This window comes from Anguilla rostrata, chromosome 13, assembly GCF_018555375.3.
Source record: "Anguilla rostrata isolate EN2019 chromosome 13, ASM1855537v3, whole genome shotgun sequence".
NCBI lineage: Eukaryota > Metazoa > Chordata > Actinopteri > Anguilliformes > Anguillidae > Anguilla > Anguilla rostrata.
In genome coordinates this window covers 17,113,787-17,137,842 of record NC_057945.1, presented here as the reverse complement: position 1 = coordinate 17,137,842, position 24,056 = coordinate 17,113,787, and the positions used below count along the sequence as shown (strand labels likewise).

The following is a 24,056-nucleotide window of genomic DNA, read 5'->3' as shown; positions in this document are numbered from 1 at the left end:
TATTATGGACTTTATTATGAATTGGATACAATTCTTATAATATATTTCAATTTTTTAAAAATAGGAAAAAATTATTTCAACACAATAGTGTCTGGCTGTGTGTATGGTAATAATAAAGGAAATGATAAATAACATGAGTTTTCATCATGGATAGTGTGATTCTTTTGTTTTGCGCTAAAACTGCGCACATAGTACGGGATATTTCAATGCTGCAAGTTGAAGCGACCATATTGGCAGATGTGACCGGTGCAGCCGTGGAAAACTGACAGGGGGCTAGTTAATTGTGCGAATGTGGATGTGTGATCATTTGACGGCGCATGCACTGATATGCGACGTGCTCAGGCTGGCGCTGGAAGTAGTTCCGGGTGTTTCAGAGCGGACAGTGCGAGCGGGTCCCGGATGTTAGCTGTCGAAAGGAAAGCGAACGGGATAAGGCAGGAAGGCTATCTTGGGACTATAGTGATAGACCGACTGGAGAGGGCAAAGCGGGTTTAACCCGGGACAAACTGAGAGGGCGCCAGCAGCCAGCAGTAGAAGGAACAAGTCGAGCCTTCCTTGGGGAAGGAGAAGAGGTGGAAGGGGAGGGGGACTGTTGTTCGTGCACGAATTTGGACCGGTCCAAGACATTATAGCTAGCTAGCCCGGGTAAGTCACTAGCATGCTCAGCTTTCATAAACACGACACCGGAGTAGAAGCAAGGCCCAGGAAGGGAACGTCTTTGACGCGGCTGCCAACTTCACTCGAGTTCTGGGGATTCCGTTCGCGACCAGGCCTTGACAGTTCCCCTCCCTCTCACTTTGGAGAGACGCGATAGGGGGATACCCTTGGTTGGTGGGTGGGTAGCCAGCTAGGCCATTAGGCTAAGCACTTTGAATTCTTGAACTGTGGAAAATAACTAAGGTTATGCCTGCTAGCTAACGTTAGCTGTGTTCAACTTGTATTGAAAATCTCGCGTCTTCTGGACTTTGCCACACAGGAGCAAGCTAATAGCATTATAACATTAGATACTCTGCGTGGTATTTGGATATGATAGTTAACTATGGGCGCACGTGTGGCTAGCTTGATAAGTTGGTTGGTAATGGATTTGCGTGATGGTCCGTTTAAGGTGTCCTGGCGATATACTTGGCTGACCACTCCGTTGGTTTATTAACGTTTGCCAGCTAGCTCACTGGATTGCTTGATGGTTTAGTTGGAAATCTAGGTAGCTAAACCATGCTTTGTGGGCTGTTTGCTAACTTGCAGTGGATGCGATTTACTTGTCTCGGCGTTGGAAGTCTGTCTGTGGCTGGTCGGATAGAAATGTCAGTTAGGTGACTAGCCAGCTAACTAGGTATTGTAGCTATGTTTTGAGAGCGAAGTTATTAGTTACCCAACTATCTGGTTTGCTAACGTTAGATGTTGTCAGCACATTTTTCAAATAACGTTCTTGTATATTGCCCTTTCCTTAAGTAGCATGGCTAGATAGCTGTCTGGATATTTGCTTGGATGTTGCCTGTGGGGACAGTTTGGATAGACACCCTAGTGCGGGTGCGTTTGTGGAAGTGTTTTCGGATTTTTTCCTCCACTGTGCTGGAATTCAAAGGACGCCCTGTCTCCCAGTTTAGCTAGGTATCCAGCTAGCTAGCAGCTACTTGAGCGACAGTGCTGTCAGAACCGATTTAACAGACTGACTTGATGCGTTTTCGATCAATGGCGGTATGGTATCTGCCAATAACAAGCTGGCTCATGTTAGCTATATCAACTAATTAACTTGCTTGTTAAATGAGCACGTTTTGAAAGTCTGACGGGATGACAAAACCCTCAAGCAATAGAATATCCCGCCTTTTTGAAGTGGGAAGAGAAAGTGCCTAACTATACGAAGTATTGACTAATTTGGTCAGTATGAGTAAATGCAGTGGTGGCTTCACCCACACACTAGAATTATTATTGTTGCTGCTAATGATCCTTGACAATACGTTTAGCTACAATCTTGGCAGCAGTATCCAGGTTGTGCACTAAGATGTTTCCGAGGTTTTCGTATTTGGTGCTTATCCCTCCAACGTTAATCAACTTTGGCGCATTAAGTCAATATCCTAGAAATGGCCTTTTAACCTATGAACTGTCACTACTTAATAATACATCGAGTTTGGACGAGGTATATGCATTTACAGTAGACGGGTAAGACAGTATGGGGCTAATTTGTTGTTTTATTGATTTTATTATTTCATTTCCATTTTGAATACGCCCGTCGTGTTTTACAAGATCGACAGGATTGCCACAATTTCCATCTCATTAAAAAGCGCGAATGTTTGTTTAATTGTTGTATTTTATTGATTAACCAGTCGGCCAGTGGGAATGACCGTTTACCTTATATGACCCCAACCCTGGGCTGCTTAAGGACGGATTCCAATTCAGATGTACCGCACGTCTCAATAACCTACTATTAAAATCAGTCGTGGTGACGCATTTTAACAATGTGCTCGATAGATGTAAGCCGTCCCGTTCGTGTACTGCGATAATCAGCATCTCTCTTCATATAATCTGGAAGTACAATCATCATTACTGCTGTCGGCTGCCTTGTAAGAACGGCTTCAGTACCGTGTTCTCATGCGATGCGTATACAGGAGCATGCTGGCAGTAATGTACAGTGACGGTGTGCTCATGCAGTTTATTGCGTGTGCATTGTTCTTAGCCTGAGGGCATGTTTGGAAGGTGATGCCAGGTCAGGGAGTCTGATGGAGGTGACAGCAAGCGAGGACGTCGTCGAGTGTTTAAGGTCATTGCATCTGTGCATCAGATTAAAAATTCTGCAGAAGATCTAAGGTTATTGGTTTAAAGCTATAGGTTGGTTTATGGTTATTTAGTTCATAACTCAAGTCCAGTTGTATGTTTGTCGTCAGTAACATTGTAGGATTACGTGTCCTTTACAGAGGCAGGAGTCGATGCATTTCTTTCATGGCTGGTACAGTTGTATTGCATTCCGGGAGTGTGGACCTGTGTGTGACTGATACGGTGGAAAAACTAAGATGCTGTACTGTTGTGCTGTTGGGGACGTGTGGTAGCTCAGTAATGTGGAGTTGTTTGTCACTGGCTCCATTTGCTGACACCCTCTCACTACCTCCTGTGCACCCCTGACTGTGCCTTTACTCCTGTGCACCCCTGACTGCGCCTTTACTCCTGTGCACCCCTGACTACACCTTTACTCCTGTACACCCCTGACTACACCTTTACTCCTGTGCACCCCTGACTGTGCCTTTACTCCTGTGCACCCCTGACTGTGCCTTTACTCCTGTACACCCCTGACTGTGCCTTTACTCCTGTACACCCCTGACTGCGCCTTTACTCCTGTGCACCCGTCGCTCTGCTCCACCCACCTGGGCCCTCCACGTCTTCTGCATGGATACTGTGGAAGTGCCAGGCTTCATTCATGCTGTTTAATAACCTCTGTCAAAGGATGTGAATTTTGTCTTCGATTTTATTAAATTTATTTATTTATTATGAAATAATTCCTTTTTCATTTTAGTTATTTTCAGCATGGAAAAATCAGTTTCTCATAATTGGTATTCTGTCATCTTTCGTGCTGGCTTTTAAATGATGGTCTCTTGGTGTAGTTGTAATGGGAAAGTGCAGATTTCTTTACCCCCCTAAGGGATGGAGAGCGTATAAGTCGCAAGCCATGTCGAGGTTTCTTTTTTCTTTATTATTTATCCGGCTCTTTGAACACCCAGTGAGGGAGGGGGCTCCGTGTCGCGGGTTCGACTGATTATGCAGAGGAGCAGGCTGTGCTCTGTGACAGTGAGGGATTAATTGCATTTTTAAAACCTGTTTCACTAAGCATAGCGTAATTACAGCTTTTTATTACCAAACTCCCCAATGTAATGTGCAATTACTATTGATCAAGACTGTTTCACATCTATTAACTTTATGCAAATACATAGGAAGGAGCAGACTTGAGCTGAGCAGATCCCTGTCAGTTTTCTCATGCAGCAAAGGAAAAGTCATAGTTTTATGTTCAGTGTGTAGCGTTTAGACTTTGATTTTTGTCTCATGTCTTAAAATAACATGTTGATGAAAGAGCGCAGATCAAGGGTTGAAATGACAGATTTTTCAAGTATCACTCATTCCTTATTTTGCACATTTTGCTAATTCCCATAAAGATGAGTGCTGCCTGACCAGATTTTTCACATTAGTATTTGTGCAACGGCTTAATGGTGTTGATTGAGAGTAATAAGGCTTTTTAATTACTGAACAGCTGCTTCAGTTTCTGCTGATTGCCGTTTGTATAAGTTTTCGGTAGATTGTTCAGAAACCTTTAGAAATTTGCACGCATTTCATAAAATGCATGATATGAAACGTGTCAGTGTCTGACAACAAAGAATGCCTGTCTTCACGTAATTGTAAAAAGAAAAAAAAAGACCATTAAAATTTACAGAATATCAGTTACCAGCTAGTAGATAGCAGTGCAAATGGCAGTTCTGGAATATTTTGAAAAATAAATGTTGGCATCAAGTTTAATTTCAGGAATTCTGCAAAGAGGGAGAATGCTAGGTCAGGCTGCCGGGTTCTCGCATGTTCTACCTGAGGCATCGCGGTCGAATGTGTGCAGCGTGCGGTCGAATGTGTGCAGCGTGCGGTCGACCGTGTGCAGCGTGCGGTCGAATGTGTGCAGCATGCGGTCGACCATGTGCAGCGTGCGGTCGAATGTGTGCAGCGTGCGGTCGAATGTGTGCAGTGTGCGGTCGACCATGTGCAGCGTGCGGTCGACCATGTGCAGCGTGCGGTCGAATGTGTGCAGCGTGCGGTCGACCATGTGCAGCGTGCGGTCACGGGTTCTCTACAGTTGTGTTCTCCAACTCTTCTGCGCTCAGGGTTTGCTTAATTAGCAGATGTATTTTCTTTTACCCATTTATTGAAAATGTTCAGTTGGCCAAGACCTTCCCAGATGTGCTATTTCAGTTTTTTAACGTGAAAACAATTGTACAGTCCTATATGTATACAGCATTACTTGCATGCGGGTTAATTTGACTGGTGTGAATGTGTTTTGATGTACAGCCATTTCCCCCCTTTTCTTCACATTTTTTTCAAGCCCTTCTGCAGTACCTCCCACCACCCACCCGAGGTTCTGACCTGTAGTTTGGAAGCCGCTGGTCCATAGTAACTGTATGGTCAGCTTATTCATTCCGTCCTCTGCTTGCTAGCTCCTCAAGGTTCTGGTTGGCAGCGAGAGTTTCCGGCGCTATATTAAAGTTTATGAATATTCATCAAGTGGTGGACCCGTGGATAGAACACCCATTGTCACTGGTGCTGTGCTTAGTCATGCCCCCTAAAACTATTCTCGGCAAATAGAACTGAAACTTTTTTAGCCTTTCAGTGGTAGAGAACTTTCAGTTTGAAGAGTGTGGAGTTGGTTATTGCAACCATCTGGTTATTCTGTGAATTGGCAGCATGGCGTTGGCACAGAAGCACATGCTCATCTCTCTAGTCTTAAATCGTGTCCCCTGATACCACTACTCGTGCCTGTGCATTTGAGTACCCTGACACCACTCAGAAGCACTTATTTTATATTGTATGGCTTAGGTCTACCCTGTAATCACAGTCGCTCGCCAACTAATCCAACCACAATGTTTAGTTGATGCTCTTGTATTTTTTTTCCCCCAATATGCAGTTGCCAGACACTTATTATGAGCTGTGTACAACCTTCATACAAGTTTTTTTGACAGCATTATTGCTGTGACAACATGCACTGACATGCAACACAACACTGACACTGATATTATGAACACGCATTTCACCTTCGGTACCACTTTCTTGATCGTAATATGCATTTGCGTATTATATACATATTGCATATCGATTGAGTTGGGGTCCGCTCAGACTTTGGATTTTGTTAGTTCCCATTTCACTGCGTGTAGTTATCATCTTTAACCACACACTCGCTCACACATACAGACACACATGCACTCGGACTCAAGTTTTATGGTGTTTCCAATGTGGAGTTCAGAAACGGTGTTCATTGAACTCATCACCACGGGACCAGCGTGAGGCCCGACTTGACATTTTTGATGCGGCACACCGTCAGCCATTGCAGGATGTTTTCAGGATGCAGATCTTATGTAAAGGCGTGCACCTCCCTAGAAACCTGGGTCGGAATCTTGTCCGCAGCTGTATTGTGCGGGTCTGGTTCTGTGGATCTGAGAAGAGAGATCAGAGGGATTAATTGCATTTAAGTCACCCTTATTCAGATTCAGCCTGAAGCAAATTACAGTAACTGCAGTTCTAGGTGTTTTTTTTGGAGCATTCAGCAGCTGCCTTTGTCCGCGGTTGTAAGGCCGTGCCGCTGAGTGGCTCCACACAGATTGCTCTGATTGACGAGGGCAGAGTATCGTGATTTTCTCAGCAGTTTGCATCTTGGACTTGTAATGAGTTTCGGCATATTTCATTCAAGTTGATTTGCATCTAAATAACATGCAACTGGAAAAAAAAACAAAAAAAACCCAATGTTTTGTGCGCGAAATGAAGTTTTCTCCGTAGGTGCCGTAAGGTGAAACAATGCTCCCCCTTCCAGAAAAAAAAGAACTCCCAGGCTTTCGGTGGCGGGTTAATTATTAATATCGTTCAGAAGCCAAAATCTTCGCTTTGCTCCGTTGGATACGTTAATCTATTTTTTGCCGTAAATGAATTTTTTAAAGGGCCCTTCCCTGGATACGGGCGGTTATAGGGACAGCGCTGGGTTCAGTCTAATTCCCGTTCTGCGGTGGGACAGGGAGCAGTATTCTGCTGAAGCGCCTAGCTCTCTTGCTTTATTAATGTTGAAATGTTCCACTTTTATCACCACACGTCCCTCTGAACTTTGGTGCCTCTCCTACCGACTGTCAGATAAAAAGGTACGAGAATAGCTGAATGAAGTGGTAAAAAAAAATGTGGTGGACGGTAGAGTTTAGGGCCGGGCGATATATCTGGAAAGGGCATAGTGATGTTGGCACTTCAAAATATCGCGATAGGTGATTACATGGCCCCCCACCCCCTGACACTGCAACCGTACATGGCCTACATCCTTTGGTATTTTTAAAGGAGTACTAAGCAATATTTTAGGCCAAATATAAATTGATACGTAAAAATGAGTATTTTCTTAAATATGTTTTGAAGCATGTGCACTCACGTGAGATGAAGATCCATATTATTTTGTAGGCGCTGCCTTGAAGGAGCTGTTTTATTCTCAGAGGTGGACAGTCCAGCTTCAGAAAGTAAAAGTTCATCCCAGGATTTTGTTCCAGTCACCTGGATTTGCTAATGAGCACCATTCTTCAACCAGGAGGTAGAGCTAAATCAGCAGGCTGAGTTCAGGGGTGGATGAAATACGTGGCAGAACTTTTACTTTCTGACCCCTGGAATGTCCACCTCTGTTTATTCTGTACCGAGCGGATTGCCTCATGCGCCAGATATTCACTAGCAGTGAAAATCATACACAATGCTGTGAAAAAATATTTTCCCCCTTCCTGATTTCCTCTATTATTGCTTGGTTTCCCTTATACATAGGGAAACTGAGTGAACACAAAACATGTTTTTAAAATGATAATTTAATTTATTTAAAGGACAAGATTATCCAACACCGATATCACTCATGTGAAAAAGTAATTGCCCTCTTAGGAACTTAATCAACCAATTTAATTGATAATTTGATTCAGCTGATTGAATCTAAACCTCACCTATGTTAAACCTTACCATCAGAGTGAAATAGTCATCACAAAGTTTCTACAAGCGCACTACATCCTATATATCAGTCTGGAAAGGGTTATAAAGCCATTTCTAAGGCTCTGGGACTCCACTGACCCGGAGTGAGAGGCATTAGGCTATTTCTTAATGGAGAACACTTGTTGAAGTGTGCTGAATCTTCCCAGTAGTGGCTGGCCTGCAAAAATGTATCCAAAGACACAGTGACAATTAATCCAGAAAGTCACAAAAGATCCAAGAAGAACACCCAGATACTTTTTCATGGCACTGTAAATTTATTTTTAATTTATGGTTTGGTTGTTAACTAATTAAGAACTGCGCACCATGCCACTGGTGGCCATTTTGGAGAGCAGCCGTATTATGCACACTCACAAACAAAGCCTTTCACTTTCAATTAATTGCGTATTATTTACGAGGAACTAAGGGATATATATTAAACGTCTGATATGATGATATGTTGACAGAATCCTCTCGTAGCACAGATTTATTTTTATTTGGATACCTGGTAGGTTAGTAAAACTAGCAGTCGAGTACCGGAGTTGAGAAACTGTGACATGTGCACTGATCTGTTGTGCAGAGTGGCACTTTTTTCTTTTTTAAGGAAAATTTGAGTGTCAGTAGGCTATGAAGCAGCATATCTGAAGACGAAATGGCTTCCCCATTGAGACTGAAGTGCAGCTTATGTCAGCTAGGATTTCATAAGGATTAATTGGCAACGCATCAATTAGTTCCCTCACATTCTAGAACGATTATTGCTTGTCAAGAATCAAAGTGGTGACATAAGCCCACTATCGCGATGTTCGATTACATCCTCCTGTTGCCCAGCCAATGGTAAAGGTGAATGAGATGGTGGTGTTATATGGGAATGGTTGGTAGAGGTGAATGAGGAGATGGTGTTATATGGGAATGGTTGGTAAAGGTGAATGAGGAGATGGTGTTATATGGGAATGGTTGGTAAAGGTGAATGAGATGGTGGTGTTATATGGGAGTGGATGGTAGAGGTGAATGAGGAGATGGTGTTATATGGGAATGGTTGGTAAAGGTGAATGAGGAGATGGTGTTATATGGGAGTGGATGGTAGAGGTGAATGAGGAGATGGTGTTATATGGGAGTGGATGGTAAAGGTGAATGAGGAGATGGTGTTATATGGGAGTGGATGGTAGAGGTGAATGAGGAGATGGTGTTATATGGGAGTGGATGGTAGAGGTGAATGAGGAGATGGTGTTATAAGGGAATGGTTGGTAAAGGTGAATGAGATGGTGGTGTTATATGGGAGTGGATGGTAGAGGTGAATGAGGAGATGGTGTTATAAGGGAATGGTTGGTAAAGGTGAATGAGGAGATGGTGTTATAAGGGAATGGTTGGTAAAGGTGAATGAGATGGTGGTGTTATATGGGAGTGGATGGTAAGGTGATATGAGATGGTGTTATATGGGAATGGTTGGTAAAGGTGAATGAGATGGTGGTGTTATATGGGAGTGGATGGTAGAGGTGAATGAGGAGATGGTGTTATAAGGGAATGGTTGGTAAAGGTGAATGAGATGGTGGTTCTGTTGGTACATTGTAACCCTGTATGACATATTGCGTCTCCCATTTTTTACCCCAATTTGGAACGCTCAGTCACAATCTCCTATAACTGTACTATTCATTCTAAAATGTCCATCCTCTAGAATGCATTCTGCCAGCTAACGACTTTGATCTATGAGCTGAGCTGCTGTAGCCGGTGCACTGGTGAACTGTGCAGATGTTATAGCTGTACTGCAGGCAGACCGCCAGCTGCCCGTTGACAGGGGGATCAGTTGCCATGTTGACTGATAACTCTCCCTCCCTGCCGATGCTATGGGACACAGTCAGCACTGGCGCAGTCCAAATTCAGTCTGGGCTGTAGGCCATCCCATTGCACTCTGCAAAAGTGTCTCAGCCAGGTTTGCCACTGGAGAGATGTGTTGCTTTCTAGCATGATGGGACTGACCTTTCCTAGGAGGCAAGCGGAGGCCAGGGGAGGTCAGCAAAAATGGCCCTCGGCTCTTTCATCCGTGTCACCATGGCGATAAGCGTGCCTAAAGCTTTTGTATTAAGGATTTGATTTTCCTGCCAGACAGGGAACCCATGTATGAATACAGTAACAAGGCAGCTTTCACTGGCAGTGATGAGGTCCCTGGAAGAAATGAATGTGAAACAATTAGGGAATGAGCCAATTTGCACAAATTACTCCTAGATTTATTTTTTTAATTCCAGAGACTACGTATAATCCAACTCTGAATTTTAGTCGGAGTCTCTGGGTTGAACGACAAGCATGAATCATTTTATTTCGGAACAGTTTGGCATTTGAGGGGAAATAATTAACTCCTGCCGATACCAGCAGTCCTCGAGCGGTGGCATAAGAGAATGAGTTCTTTGCTATTTGGCCAAAAAAAATCCATGTTTGGGATTTTTCCAGGTCCGCTGCGCTGGAGATGCGGGTGTAAAATCCTCAAACGGCCTTGAGAGACTCGCAAGCTGCGAGCAGAGAGGATTTCGCTAAGCTCGCCCGGCTTCAGTAATGATAATCAAGTCCTCATAATGCTATTTAATATCCTTTTTAATTACGCCAGCTTAAAGATACTGCACACTCAGCCAATCCCGGGGAAAAGACTCCAGATACAGTGTCTTAATAACCTGCTAAAGCTAGTGAATTACTGCCCCCAGTGTGTGTGAGTAGATGGGAGGGAGTGCTTAGCAGCCAGCCAGGAGACGCAGGCAGATGGAACCCATTAAGGTCCATTTCAGTGAGTTAACCCCCCCCATCCCCCGTGTCCTTTGGGGGGGTGGGCGGTGTGCGTGTGCATATGCGCAGTCGCTGCGCTTTAGCGCCGCTAACGAACTTAATTTAGCGATTACGGCGGCGAAGGCCGTCTCCACCTCGCCGCGTCTGGGAAGCTCCTCTTTGTGCCTCGCGCCGTCCCGGGGTTGAACCGCCGCATCACAGCTCACCACGCCATGCAGCCAATCGCAGCGCGGCGCGGCACGCTCGTCCCTCGCGGACATTTAAAGGGTAACGGCTTGTAAAAATGAAATTACCGTTTTGAACCTCGCTTGACGGAGTGGTTTGAGCGGGAGGGGGTCGTGCCGGTGCGCGGTCGACCGTCAGGTCCGCGCGAATCGACGCCATTTGCGTCGGGATCCTCGGGGCTGGTATTCCGTCCGCTGCCCAGCGCGTGTGAAAAGCCTTCATCTCCCCTTTCCCTTCAGAAACCTGGTGAATCTTATTTTGCATAGTTTAGTGGAGAACCTTCCATTAGTGATTCAGAGAGTCCTGGAGGGGTGCCAGCCGAGCCCCTCCGGATAGCTGGGGAAGCAGTCTGCTGGCAGAGTGCTCTTGATGCTATGAATGATGTCCCCCCCCGATCAGCCCTCACAGTGCAGTTCCACACATATTAGTGCCTCCGACTCCAGTCTCACGCTCTCAGTACCTCCTGTTTCTCTTTTAGCTTTGTGATTTTTATTGTGAGCGTTTTGCGGGCTTGTGTCCTTCAGACTAGTTCCTCACACACACACACACACATTACTGACCCATACTGCAGTCCCTGTCATATCCGGTGAACACAGATTTGAGTTTTAGCATTATGATTTTTGCGATGAATGTCTGTTCTAGATTAAATTTGACAGGTGAATGCTTAGATTGTCTCATCTGAAAACCGTCAGATTTTGTTGTGAGATATCAAAGCCGTTTTTAGAGGATCTCCAGATTGCTCTTCAGATTGGGTTTCACAAGCGGCCAGGGACCTCCTCCAGCCAGTAAAAGTTACCATTCGGTTTTGGATGAGCCAACAAAAAAACAGCCATTTTCTGCAAGCAGGCAAGCCAACAGTACAAACTGGACAGGAGCAGGATATGAGGAATTTATTGAGCTGTGGGAACAGCAGGAGGGTTTATTTAATCCAAACGGCTATGGCTGCAGACAGCTGGAGCCCCATAAGTGGACTGAAATAACCAGGTAGGTAGCTGGATAGAGCAGTTGGCAGCTTCGGTAATTTGAGGAATTTCTAATCTTATAGGGAAGGCTGTTCGGTGACTAAAGCTCGTGTTGTGTGTGCTGTGACACACCCCATGATCTGTAATCCAATCTTGTCCATGCCAGTGGCTAGTAAACCTGCATGGAGGTATATAACTTGTAGATAATAGCAGAGTCATCATCAATGTCAAAATCAATCCTTCTGAAAATCATTTTATTTTACTTTTTAATACTAATCCTGTGCCCATAACTTCTGAGGACGGATACAGGTGATAAGACTAATGCAGCGGTCTAGTGTAAACGCAGATGAATCTGTGCAGATTCTGCTCTCGTCTAGCGTGGATGAGCAAGCCGCGGAACGGTTGTGCGGGTCTATTCACTAGGCTCCTGGCCTCGTGCCTGCAGTGGAGGACTATTTCCTGTTCAGCACGTGGAGCCTAGAATCTGACTGGAAAAGCACCTTGTCAGTCAAAGCTGGAATCGAGACTTCCGTTTGCACGAACCTGCGGTTTGAGATTCGCAGAAGAGGGGACATTAATTGTTCCTTTTGAATTCGTGGTATACATGAGCGCAACTTGCAGAAAGTTTCCCCGTGTCAGACGGCATTACACGAACTTGATCTATTTATATTACGTTTTCAGGTTTGTCACTTTTTTGGGATGAGTAATGTCGTTTTAGTTATTTATAAACAGGTTTGGATCCCAGTCCTGGCCGTAAGCGCTGCTGTACGCGTCCAGCAGTTGGAGTCATTAAGGTTGAGTAAGCAGGGCCCTCTCTCTCTCTCTCTCTCTCTCGCTGTCTCCCTCTGCCTGCACCTTTCCCAAACCCCTGCACCGCCTGCTCCCCAGCCAGCAGCGGCCCTGAGTCACCGCAGACTCCGTGACCTACTTTCTCAGCTCCTCTACGAGCGCCACGCAGGAGACGGACATCTGCGGGGGAGCGGGACGGTGTGCGCGGTCGCCGGTGAGGTGCTCCGTTTGAGGACGGAACGCGGTTGAGCGCTGGACTCGGGTTCCTGCAGCTAGGAGCTGCACGTGCCAGCCAGCAGCTTTTCTCTTTCTCCCCGCTAGGCCGTTCGCAGTGTCACAACCACAACTGGTTAAACGGGGGAAAGCCTGGTCAGGGATCAAACTGATGTTTTGTGATGTGTGTCGAGTGCTTACATGCACCAATGGGCCTGTTCAACTATGTCTTGCAAGCCTAGAACCCAAACCTTCCTTTTCCACTTGATGACTCAAGGCAGCTTTTTTACTCCCAGCTGGGGATTTTCATTGAGTGAATGGAGAAATTGTAAACCCTGTCAAAACACCCCCGTGCTTTTACTGTTGATGGCTCTCATCACCAAGTGTCAGGAAGAAAACCTGAAAAGTGAGTGTTAATCCTGGGTTATCCTCTTCTTTTGAATGCATCGTTGTGTGCTCTCTGCTTGGCAACAATTCCATTGTTTACATAATATGGAATATGCATTAAGAAAATGAAGATGAGTTATTTTTTCCTCAAGTGTGGCGTGCTGCATTCTCTGTGTCAGGCCTGGTCTTGAACAGTCCAGGGACCACCGCTTCCATTCCAAGTCCTTGTAATGTAGCCTATTAAAGGAAAAATTCTTCCCGTTTCAACTGAGGTATATGTTGATATTTATTGTGGTATACTATATATACCAAATATATCCTGATTTGTTTTCGTAACCTTTAAGTGACTTTTTTCACATTTGTTGTGTTCAGCAAAAGCAGTCTTTCAGATTTGATGCTGTAATGCGATTCCCAAAAAGCACTTCAATGTCCCAGACCTTGCAAGGAACTCTGGGAGCTTGAGGCTCAGAAATGATTGCATGTACTGTTTTTCAAGGAAGTGTAAAAGATGGCGATGTAATATTGTGCTGACCGGTCATGTTGCTTGATTGGCAAAGACAAGTACCTACAGGTGTATATAATTGAATTTGAAATTGAGAATATAATGACTAGCTGCCCGAAAAATTATTGTGAAGTGCGTATACATTTTGTATTAAACAGGAACAGAAATTGTCTGTCATGAGCGCTGTCTTATAAACTAGGGCACTATGTGTACTGTGCAAAATTTGTATGTGGTTGAGACAGTGTCATATACATGTGGAATTTACCTTAAATAATTTCTACCTATACCCACTTTTTCTTTTGACAACCTAGCTTAAAATGAATTCTGTAATTTACTTTATGAAACAATAAAAAAAATGTAAGACCTTTTTTCTTGACAAAAGGGATGAAGTGCCTTTGCTTGATGGTGCAAGGCACAAATGCTGTTGATAAGCACTTTTTTTGCACCAAATCACAACTGCCAAGATTTCTATTTCCGTTCCATTTTCTTTTTTTAGAGCTCAGGTTGAGTGGATGTAACATAGGCTGACTCGGTCACTGGATTTGGATAAACCAATTGATCACTATTGCACTGTCCTTCAAAAATCGCCCCCAGAAGTGTGTGTTTATCACCGTCCCGAGGGCACACAGAGAGGTAATCTGTGTAAATTGGGGATAAAATCGCATGGTTTTGCTCCGGTCTCCTGTTTTTATCTGTTCCACATGACGCACCGAACGCGCTCTGTTCATCCGTCACTTGCGCTAGGCAGACCTGGCCTCCCCCTGCAGGCCTTGCTGTAAGCCTGCTAGGGAAATGTACCCTTGGCTGGTTGGAACCACCCGTATTCTGGGAGGGGAATTGCTGATCCGAGAAAACAGCTGACAGTGGGATTAATGAATCACAGGAGGGTAGGCCTCGTTTCAAACTGGAAAATGAACTGGAAAATGTAGGCCTACCCCCTATACAGAGATCGCCATCAAAGATTTTTCCATAGCCGGTTGGTAGAAGGGTTACTATAACAGTTTGAAGTTGGTTCCAGAAGATTTGTTAAGTAGCGTACATTGACCAAATATATGACTGCTTTTGGTAAAGCTGTGTTGCTGTTGAGCCCGGTCTGTTAGCTAGCTAGCTCGCTCTGTCAGCCCAGCACCGCCCCATTTCCCCACTAAAAAAACCAGAACACGAGTCTCGTCTCTTTGCTGCCTGAATAGATTTTGTTGTGACTAGATTACCTGAATGTGCATGCACCCAAGTTGGGAGCATCCAGTCAAAATGCAGTGTGCCGAGCCAAGACATGTTCATTCTATAGACGTTGAGCTGTTGAGGTCAGTTTGAATTGTACTGTAGAAGCATTTGCCATATTTGCTGTAGTTGAATACATGTTCCTTCTGATGTAACCCATTGCACACCGTTTACAGGGCCCCGTGTTGACTCAGAATGCATTATCCCATTATCATCTTGTCTGTTTTCTAAAGCAATAAACTGGACAAGTTTGTTGGAAATGGCTTTGATCGTAGGTGCAAGGTAACTATGTCGGTGTGCACAAGTGGAAGAAAAGCAAACACTTGTGGTGAATTACAGCTCCAGTCATGAGTCCCTCAAACAAGCAACGTCATGTCAACCCCCAAACAAAAGAAGATAAGCCAAATGGAAAAGCAGGGTATGTGTAAAGACACTAGAATCAAATGAGAGTGGTTGAGTCCTACTCCACACACTTGCATCTGATGTACCTTTGTTGCACTGGGTGCAGATGAAACCATATTTGAAAATAGGCTGGTTTTTTTTTTTTTTTTAATCTAAAAGGAGAATGGCCAGGCCTCGCCCCTTCTTTCATATTTATTGCTGCATTCAGACAGATAGAAAGTAGAGCGGGGACCGGATGGAGAAGGGGCCACAGCTGAGAAAGTGCCATAGTGCGGATCGTATGCGAGGGGAATCGAGAGCTAACTGCCCTGCAGATAGCCCCACACGTCTGGCCTCTTCTGATTTATGACCTTTTGGGGGATTATGAAGACTTTGACTTGCAAGTAATGGCAAGTGTTACTCTATTTCTTCACAAAATCAGTTAGTTGTGTTAGTTTTAGTGATCGCTGAACTCGTCAAACTGATTTTGAAGGGAAAAATTCTGGCTTTATTACTGCTAATTCTTGCTTTTAATTCATTTGTCAAAGTTAAGGACCAGTGTTCATTGAATCCTAGCCATAGTTAAAAGTGACCAGTTTGCTCTGCTGTACTATTCAAAGAAATTGTGAGTTATTCTTAAAAAAATCCATCTTATACTTTCACATTTTAATCTTCAAAACTTGTTCAGTCATGGTGGACATGAGTAAGTTGTTTTTAACAAAACCTAATTTCCTCTAGACTAAGTCAAGAAGATTTTAGTAAAGACTGGATAAACCTTTGGAAGTAATTGAATTAAAGGTATATGTAAAAACTGTACTACTGCACTCCAGATCTCGTTCTGGAGAAAACGGTTTTATTTTCCCAGTGTTTTGTGTATGAATGAAGCTCCTTTTCATAAGCTTGACTGGTGAGCTGTACTTCCGGTCTACTTCTGTATCAAAACCCCCCAGGAAGGTTGTATCCGTCTCCAGTCAGACGAGCTTCCTGTTTCAGAAGGGCTTTGGAAGCCAGTTACATACTCCAACCGCATCGCATGAATCAGAAATATGTAATGCTATTGGACGCAAAGCCTGTCACTGATTTTTAACCTTACAGGATTTGAGTGTCTCTTCAACAGGAGATACGGAAGTTAACCAGGAGATGCAGGTGTATTTACCTTGGTTTGAATGCAAGACAGAGGTGTCCGTAGTGTTATTCTTGTTTGGTTTTGTGAGTCGTAGTCACTAGTTAGCAGGATATGCTGTTCATCCTTTGTTATGTTGCACTGGGTGCAGGGATGGGCACGGCAGGCAAGTGGTGCTTTGGTTTTCCAGGACTTTCATAGGCACTCAACAGGGTGCCATTACTGCAGATAATATCTTGTGGAAGTACTAGAAAATGTCTGCAAGTCTGACTTATTTGGAGGTTGCTTTTTTCCCTCAGGCCTTTATTAGTGTGTGGAATACAAGCAAGTACCTCATGGAACTCAACTGGCAACCGCAAGCACATATAGAGCTTGTGGTTCAGGCAGAGGCACATCAGTGAATGTAATGGATGCAGTGGGAGTCACGGGGCCAGAAGTTTGCACTACGTAGCTACGGCATGGTGCAGGGAAAAGCCGAGTGGAGGGTGATGTGTGCTCCTCTGACACGTCACCCTGGTGTCCCCTCTGTCTGTGACACCTCCTCAACGTGTCTGGTATTTCAGGTGCGTCTGGAATCCAGGCGGAATTGGATTTCACCTGGTTTCCTGGAGTTCCGTCACATATTTGTGCTGGAGACCTCTACCTCTCATAAATCTGTTGCCGCCATCTCATTTGACAATGACTTTCCAGATCCCCCCCTCTTGTGTGTGTGTGCGTGTGTATTAGTCTCTCCGTTTGGCTAAAATATATTTCTAAACCGCTAAATCTGTGGTGCGTATTAAACAGCAGAAATGAAAGTGGCTCTTGGCATAAAAACTGGTGTGCAGTATGGGGGGGGGAGGGGGGCGGATTGGATAGCAGCAGCACTTCATTTGAGAGGTGACATGGAGTGTAGCAGATAATTACTTTGCTTTAAACAGTGTCCACACACACACACAGCTTAGCTCTTTTGCAGGAGTTGGATTGAGCTGAAGTTTTCAGTCAGAAGACAAAAAGTGCCCATAGAAGATGTCTATTTAGGCTGATTCTAATAATCTGCTTTGGGGGGAGGGGGGGGGTTTAATCAGATTATCCCTGTAACTCCTCTCTAGCCCATCAGCCCCTTAAAGCTGGCCGTCTGAATGTGCTTTTCATTGGTCTGCAGAGATTAACGCTGCTTCATCCTCGCCCAGCCTGGGTCCTGTGTGTGCGGTGGAGTAAACTGACTGAAGTCTAGTCTGGATATGTGCGCTCTGGGGTAGCGTCCTGCTTTAATGGTGTTAGAGCTCTGTTCCCAGTATGCCGAGGGGCCATCAAAGCCTCGCGCCGTGAGGTCTGCTGAGGACAGGCACGTTTCCGGGGAGGGACGTTTGATAGGACTCTAGTGGTATGGGTGGGTAGCTAACCCTGTACCCTCATGGAGGAGAGGGGAAAGGGCAGAGGTGTTTTGCTTCTGAAGGCCTGCTGTTCTTCGGGCTGATTTTGGGACAGGTTCTGCCTTTGGGCTGATTGGTGCAGCATCGAGAGGGTGTGTGTTTGGACTGAGTTGGAGGGCTCTATTTCTGCGTTTGGGTTGAGGTGGAAGGCTTTGTGTGTTTGGGTTGAGTTGGAAGGATCTGTTTGTGTTTGGGTTGAGTTGGAAGGCTCTGTGTTTGTGTTCACTTGGGAGGCTCAGTGTGTGTTTGGGCTGAGTTTGAAGGTTCTGTTTGTGTTTGGGTTCTTATGGAAGGCTCTGTTTGTGTTTGGGTTCAGTTGGAAGGCTCTGTGTGTGTTTGGGCTGAGTTGGCACAGTGTTGGGGAAGGTGCTGTGCATATTTGGGGTAAGCGTTTTGGAGTGATTCGTGTGTTGAGAGTAATTTTGTGGTGTGAAATCTCTGCATGCATTACGGGTGATTGAACAGCCCCCCGCCCCCTTCAGTGCTGCAGCAGGGCAGTCCATTGCTCTGAGAGAACGGTCTCAGTCTCAAGCGTTCACCTTGTGACACAGCTCGGCTACCACAGCAAAAGGTCAGCGCTGCTGTAGGCATCCCAGGCCGGCCTGATCCCAGGTCAGCGCTTCGCGGCGGAGATCCTGTGTTCTGAATGAGTCATACTGCCCGCCACATGACACGCGACTTTCGCCAAGTGACTCATCTGGAGCACAAGAGGCCTTGTTTGTGGAGAGCTGCAAAGGAGCCAGAAAGTCACTCAGACACAAGATTTGTTCTTCCTGATAAGTTTGACTTCAGTTCGCCGCTTCAGTTGCTTTTATGCGTCGAGCGATGTTTCTGATACCTCTGTGGTGCGATGGGAGAGTCCGTTCAGATATTTTTCACAGTCGTAGCTTAGCATGTTCTCGCTTTGTGTATTGTAAAGAAGCATTTCCCTGCTGGATAATGTGTGTGGCCCGGTAAACCCTGTTATTATGCGATTCGGACCTAAGACATTGGACCCTTGGTGTGCCCTTTCAGGAGTTTAGCAGAAGTTGAAGAAGTGGCTTGGCTGCATCCCAGCTTGGAGTAAGCTGTGCCCTTGTTCTCCGAGTCCCCGAGCTGGGTGTGTACGAGATGTGATGTTTTACCAGCATCATCAATTTCATGCTCGAGTGGGTGAAGGAGCGCAATTGTGTTGGAGGGAAAAAGGGTTTAATTATTGAGGCAGTCGCCTGCATCTGTACTCAGATATTCACAAAGGGAGCAGAACGCTGACCAGGGTTCCACAATAACGCTTAGCCGCTTACCCTGAACCAGTGGCTGCACGTTGGCTACTTGGCCGATTGGGCAAGTGATGATCCGGGGCCAACTGAGTTCATTGAAGTCTTTGTTTGGCGCCACTAAGCTAGCGCGGAAGCATAGTTGTGTGCAGGAAGGAAAAAGGTGGCATTGGTTACGGAGACTGCTGACTAATCATGAAAGTTAGTACAGTAGACTGCCATTGATTGCATTTTATGTTGGTTCGTGTGGCAACTTTTTAATCAAAGATTTAAACTTAACTGTCGTATTATATTTAGGGTCAGTTTTACCTGATTCAGCGTTTGACGTCTCTTAAAAGCCAGTTAAACTTATTTTTACATCTTGATACTGTATGATTTTGTCTAATTTGGTGGGATTAAATGGTGAACATGCAATAAACATAGTGTTATGTTTTCAAAAGTCCTGTACCAACTATGCTCTGTAGCTGTATAAAGCATAATAAAATTTTGAACTTTTTTATTTTATGGGGGTCATTCTGTGGCATGTGACACAAAAAGTCAAAATGGTTCTGTTAAAATAATTTTGTGTTGGATTAAACTCTTGGTGTCAGTTTCACTCCAAACATAATAGGCGTCTTATAATTTTAGCATAATACAATGCTGTGAAAAAGTATGTACTCCCTTCCTGATTTCCTCTGTTGCATATTTGTCTCACTGAATGGTTTCAGATCTTTCGACAAAGTGTAATATTAGACAGTGGCAACCTGAGATACACAAAACACATTTTAAAAATTATTATTTCAATTATTTAATGAAAAAATGTATCAAGCACGAATAAGATTGTGTTTTGGTTTTGCACTCGGTGAAGATCCTCCCATCGGTGTGGAAACCCTGCGAGACCCGTCTGTTGTGCTGACAAACTGATTGATTTGCATTTTTCAAAAATCTTTCGTGTGACTCATCAACACCCTCTCTTCGGGGGGGGATCCTGTTGTGAATGATAATGATAAGCTTCTGTTGATTTTATCTATAGCCATCAGTCTGATGCTAACAGATACTTAAGATTCATGAAAGCTGGCCCTATACTGAGTGACTTCAGGCTTTTATATTCCAGATGTCGCAATTCTGTGGCCTCTGAGTCTGTAGCTGAAGGTGGTCTAAGAATGAAACTGACAGTAGTGAGAGCGAAATGGTTCTGAATAGTTAACCTGAGAACCGCGAACTCGCTCACTGGCGCGCGCCTGCTGGTAATTAGGTTACTGAAAGCTGGCTGACTACCCACATTTGGTTTTGGTTAACACGCACATCTAGGTGGCAGCAGCAAATGGTTTTTAGTAATTGTTTTAGAGCCCTTGAAGCTAATTATGGAAAGTGACGGCTTGCGGTATCCGGGTAGGCGAGTGTGAAGTTTTAAGCGCTCTCTGTCAGTGCACAGGGTCAGCACCCCCCCTCCCGTTGGAGTGGAAGGACACGGCTGCTATGAGCTTTAGCACTGTGTTTACCTGTCACATCCCCTACAGGTGTAAAGGTGCACTCTTATTGCCACTGTGAGAATGTTCTGGAGTTGTTGGGGGGGGGGGGGGCAGTCCAATTTTTAGGTTGGATCTGTCATCCCCTGACTGACAGTATTCTCACGGTGTGGGTCGGGTCTGCCTATTTTCAAAGTGTGAAGCCTTGTGGAATGTGACAGGAAATGACCTAACCCGCGAGCGCCGGGCTCTGCGCCGCCTGCGAGCGCGGTCCTGCGGCGGAGGGCGTCTGTGTGCGGGTCAGAGCGGTGAAGGAGTCCTCAGCATTGCGCCGCCATGTGCTTCCGGTATGTTCTGCGACACGCCCATGCGGCCTGCAGGCTTGGCCTGTGCGGCGGGCTCTGAAGACGCCGCGCTCAGCGCCCAGGTTCCCAGCCCGGCGCGGCGCGGCGCGGAGCTGCGCTGCAGCTGCTTACTGCAGACGAGCAAAAGGTCTGTGTCTGATGGGGCCAGGTGGCTAAATTTGACCGGACTATTCCAAGAAGCGCTATATTCAGACGCGATCTCGTGCAAGGAGCCAGCCGACCCAGCGAGGTAGCGACCAATTTAGCCGCCGAGGCGCGCGGGCTGCCTGTGGCGGTGCAGGTCCGAGGAGGCTCCTGACCGCCGTGACATGGAGACGCGCTCGTAGAGGTCCCGATGGAACGCCGGGGCGTGTCCCCCGGGGGTCTGTGTCTCCGATCTCCGCCTCGCAGAAACGCCTCGCTGCATACAGAGGTCATTTCCTGGTCAGGGAGCATTGCTTTTGTCAGATGGCCGTTGATGGATGGATTACCTTGGGAGGTCGTGCAGTTTAAGTGGAGGGAGCCTGACACCAGGCATGATGCATGCTGGGTACCCTCTAGACTGGAAGCAAAATAACAAACCTAAATGGTGTGAATGGCCTGTTTTTGTGACTGTTCCTACGTCCTTGTGTTTAATGTTAGCAAATAATGATAACATGACTTAGCATGACTCCTGGAGTGAATGGAATCCGTACAGCTAAGCAAAATATCCTTCATGGTGAGGTGACAGCATTTGCTTATGTTCTATATTTGAATTAATAATTAGCCTTGTTTTATGTAAATCAAAATGGGAGGAATTAGCAGGATTGGTTCAAAAGCTCTTTGTCTAGAAACCACGGCAATCTCAGCGAAGAGAAAAGGCCTAAACGCTCGCGCTGATGTAGTTGTTTTTGCACATACTTTTCCAGGGTGGACAGTTGGGGGTTTCGTGTATTTTGATGTGGGCGTATCTGCTCGTCGCCGTTGCCTGAAGGTTACTTTACGGCAACGGCTACGTAAACAACGGCATACCTGCCGTGCCGCCTCCGCCCTGCTCTCACAGAAACGGCAGCGTCGAGCGCTCATCCTCGGGCAGCTCTGGGGGAGGGCGGAGCCCCGCGCGCAGGTGCGGGTGGGGCGGCCGCCGCAGGTGCGGGTGGGGGAGGGCGGAGCCCCGCGCGCAGGGGCGGGTGGGGGAGGGCGGAGCCCCGCGCGCAGGTGCGGGTGCGATGACTGCGGCCTTCCCCATGCGGCTGAGGCCTCCGGCTCTCGGCCCTTCTCACGTGGGCGGAGCCGAGCCCATTCGGGCCACACGGCTCCAATCGGGTGCCGCGTTTTGGGCGGGGCGGTCAGCTGTAATGAAACGGAATACTGATACGAAACCGGACCTCAAGTTTCACTTTTAGCCCTGGCTGATGAACTTGCTGTTCATCCTGATATTGCTGCATTACTTTTGGTCCAATTAAATTTGAAATTCTTCTTGAAAAGTTTGCGTTATCGACAAACACTGATTGTTTATCGAGTTGGTGCATCACATTGATGTATGGGAAATGAATGGTGACCTACGACAAGATCTTGAGCTGTAACCACTAATAAAAACAGAATGCAGGCTGCATGCTGATGCTCCTTTTCAAGCTCTTGTGTGGCATTTCCCTGCAGAAGTGAAGTGTTTGCACCTGAGCTCACTTCAGTGTGAACATTCCCAGTGTAGTGCCCTTTAGAGAAGAAGCCATTTGCTGAAATGCTACCGTTAGCTTGAATTGTGGGAGCCTATAGGCGTGCACAGGCCCAATTAATCCAAATAAAATTGGTCTGTAGATTGCGTCGCCCAAAAAAGAAGTAGCCAGCACCTCTGATCTGATGTTCAAGATGTTTTCATCGTGGAAAGCTGTTGTTTCTAGAAAATTCCACTCTGATCACCACCAGTGTTTGGACCTCTTCTGCTGTCCACAGCTGATTCTTGATCGTATCTTACCAAAATAATTTCTTTTTAATCTGAAAGAAGGAAAACTGTCTCCTCTCATAGCCGAAGCTGAAGGTGGTGCTGAGTGTGCTTAACTTTCACATTTACTTCCCCCTGGCCTGTCCCACCCTGTGATTCTGACATCATTACAGAAGTGTAGCACCGCCCCCAACTGCGAGAAACTAGATTTAGCCAGCCAGGCGCTGCAGGAAAGACGGTGAGAAACCTCCGGCACCAGTGCTGACCCCTCCGGTACGGGTCAGCTCGGCACCGCGTGGCATGGCGGTGCCATCAGAGCCGCCGGTGATAGCCCCCGCACTCGCAGGAGGGAGGAGGGGCCTCTTCAACTGCAGAGGTCACCATAATGAATGCCTGTGGAAGCCCATCTGTGCAGCATCATACACGTGTTTACAGGAAGAAACATTTAAGCGTTACACTAACAAATATTCCTTTACGGAATTTTCTGCTAGCCCTGCTGCCTTCTACAGCAGCGAATTGAGCTGGGATACGCTGCCGTTTGCCCCCTAATTCTAATAGAGAGACACATCGGCGGATGTGGAGAGCGCGGGTGTTCTGACGTTTGGAGGAGGTTGTGGCTCGGCCTCGTGTCTCCTCCTCCGCTGCTCTGAGGCTCTCCGTTTGTGTCGTGGTGCAGTGTGACCGTGACGTGTGCCGTTAGCCTGTTAACATCGTGTGTGCACAGCCCCAGTCCTTACCTGATGCCTGTGCACGTTTATATTTACGTTTAAGTTTTCAAAACCTTTTAGCTGAGGCAGAAAAGCCTAGATTTGTAGATCAGCAAATAGCGATTAATGAGAAGTGTGATGGTCGGGCCATAGCTGATAGTCCTTTGTCACCGGAAGTAACAAGTGGAGGGAAAGGTATAGAGTGTTTCTTTTTTGGATAGGGGAAAATAAGGATAGGTAGGTGGAAGATGTGACTCTGTGTGGAGAAGGGGGGGAACAAGCAGTGTGTGACAGAAAAAAAGGATGAACGATCCGACGGAGAGAGAAACCTCGTGTCCAGCTGGGATGTCTCCACTGATGCTTTTGCACGTGTAACTCAGTCCTCAGAGACGGTATTTGAAAGCGTGAGGGCGTGTTATTTTAGCGTGGTGGTGAGGGTGTGCATCTGTCCTTTAAAGCACGTGACACTTCCCACAGTTCCGTTAGGGGACAGCGACAGGCAGCACAGCGAATGTTGCGAGACTTGTGTGTGTCCAGAGCCATCAAACGCACCGGCCCAGTGATTCAGACAGAGCAGGAAGCTGACCCTGTGAGTCACCGCACTTTAAGGATGAACTGGGCGTTGCCTCTGGGAGTGAGGCGCTGATATCTTTAATATGCTGTTAATTATTTCTGAAAGATTGCAT

At 46.1% G+C, this 24,056-nt stretch overlaps 1 protein-coding gene across 3 annotated transcripts in view; it reads left to right on the top strand.

Annotated features, from left to right (window-relative positions):
• Positions 1-365: 365 nt before the first annotated feature.
• The window catches only part of LOC135238235 (forkhead box protein J3-like), a 65,678-nt gene continuing 41,987 nt past the window's right edge, over positions 366-24,056 (top strand). Inside the window, exon 1 of one of the 3 annotated variants that reach the window (XM_064305998.1) lies at positions 366-645. The gene's annotated coding sequence lies outside the window, so the exon portion shown is untranslated. Of the gene's footprint in view, positions 646-685; positions 836-24,056 lie in introns of those variants that run through there. The other 2 variants (XM_064305996.1, XM_064305997.1) reach the window with 2 other exon arrangements.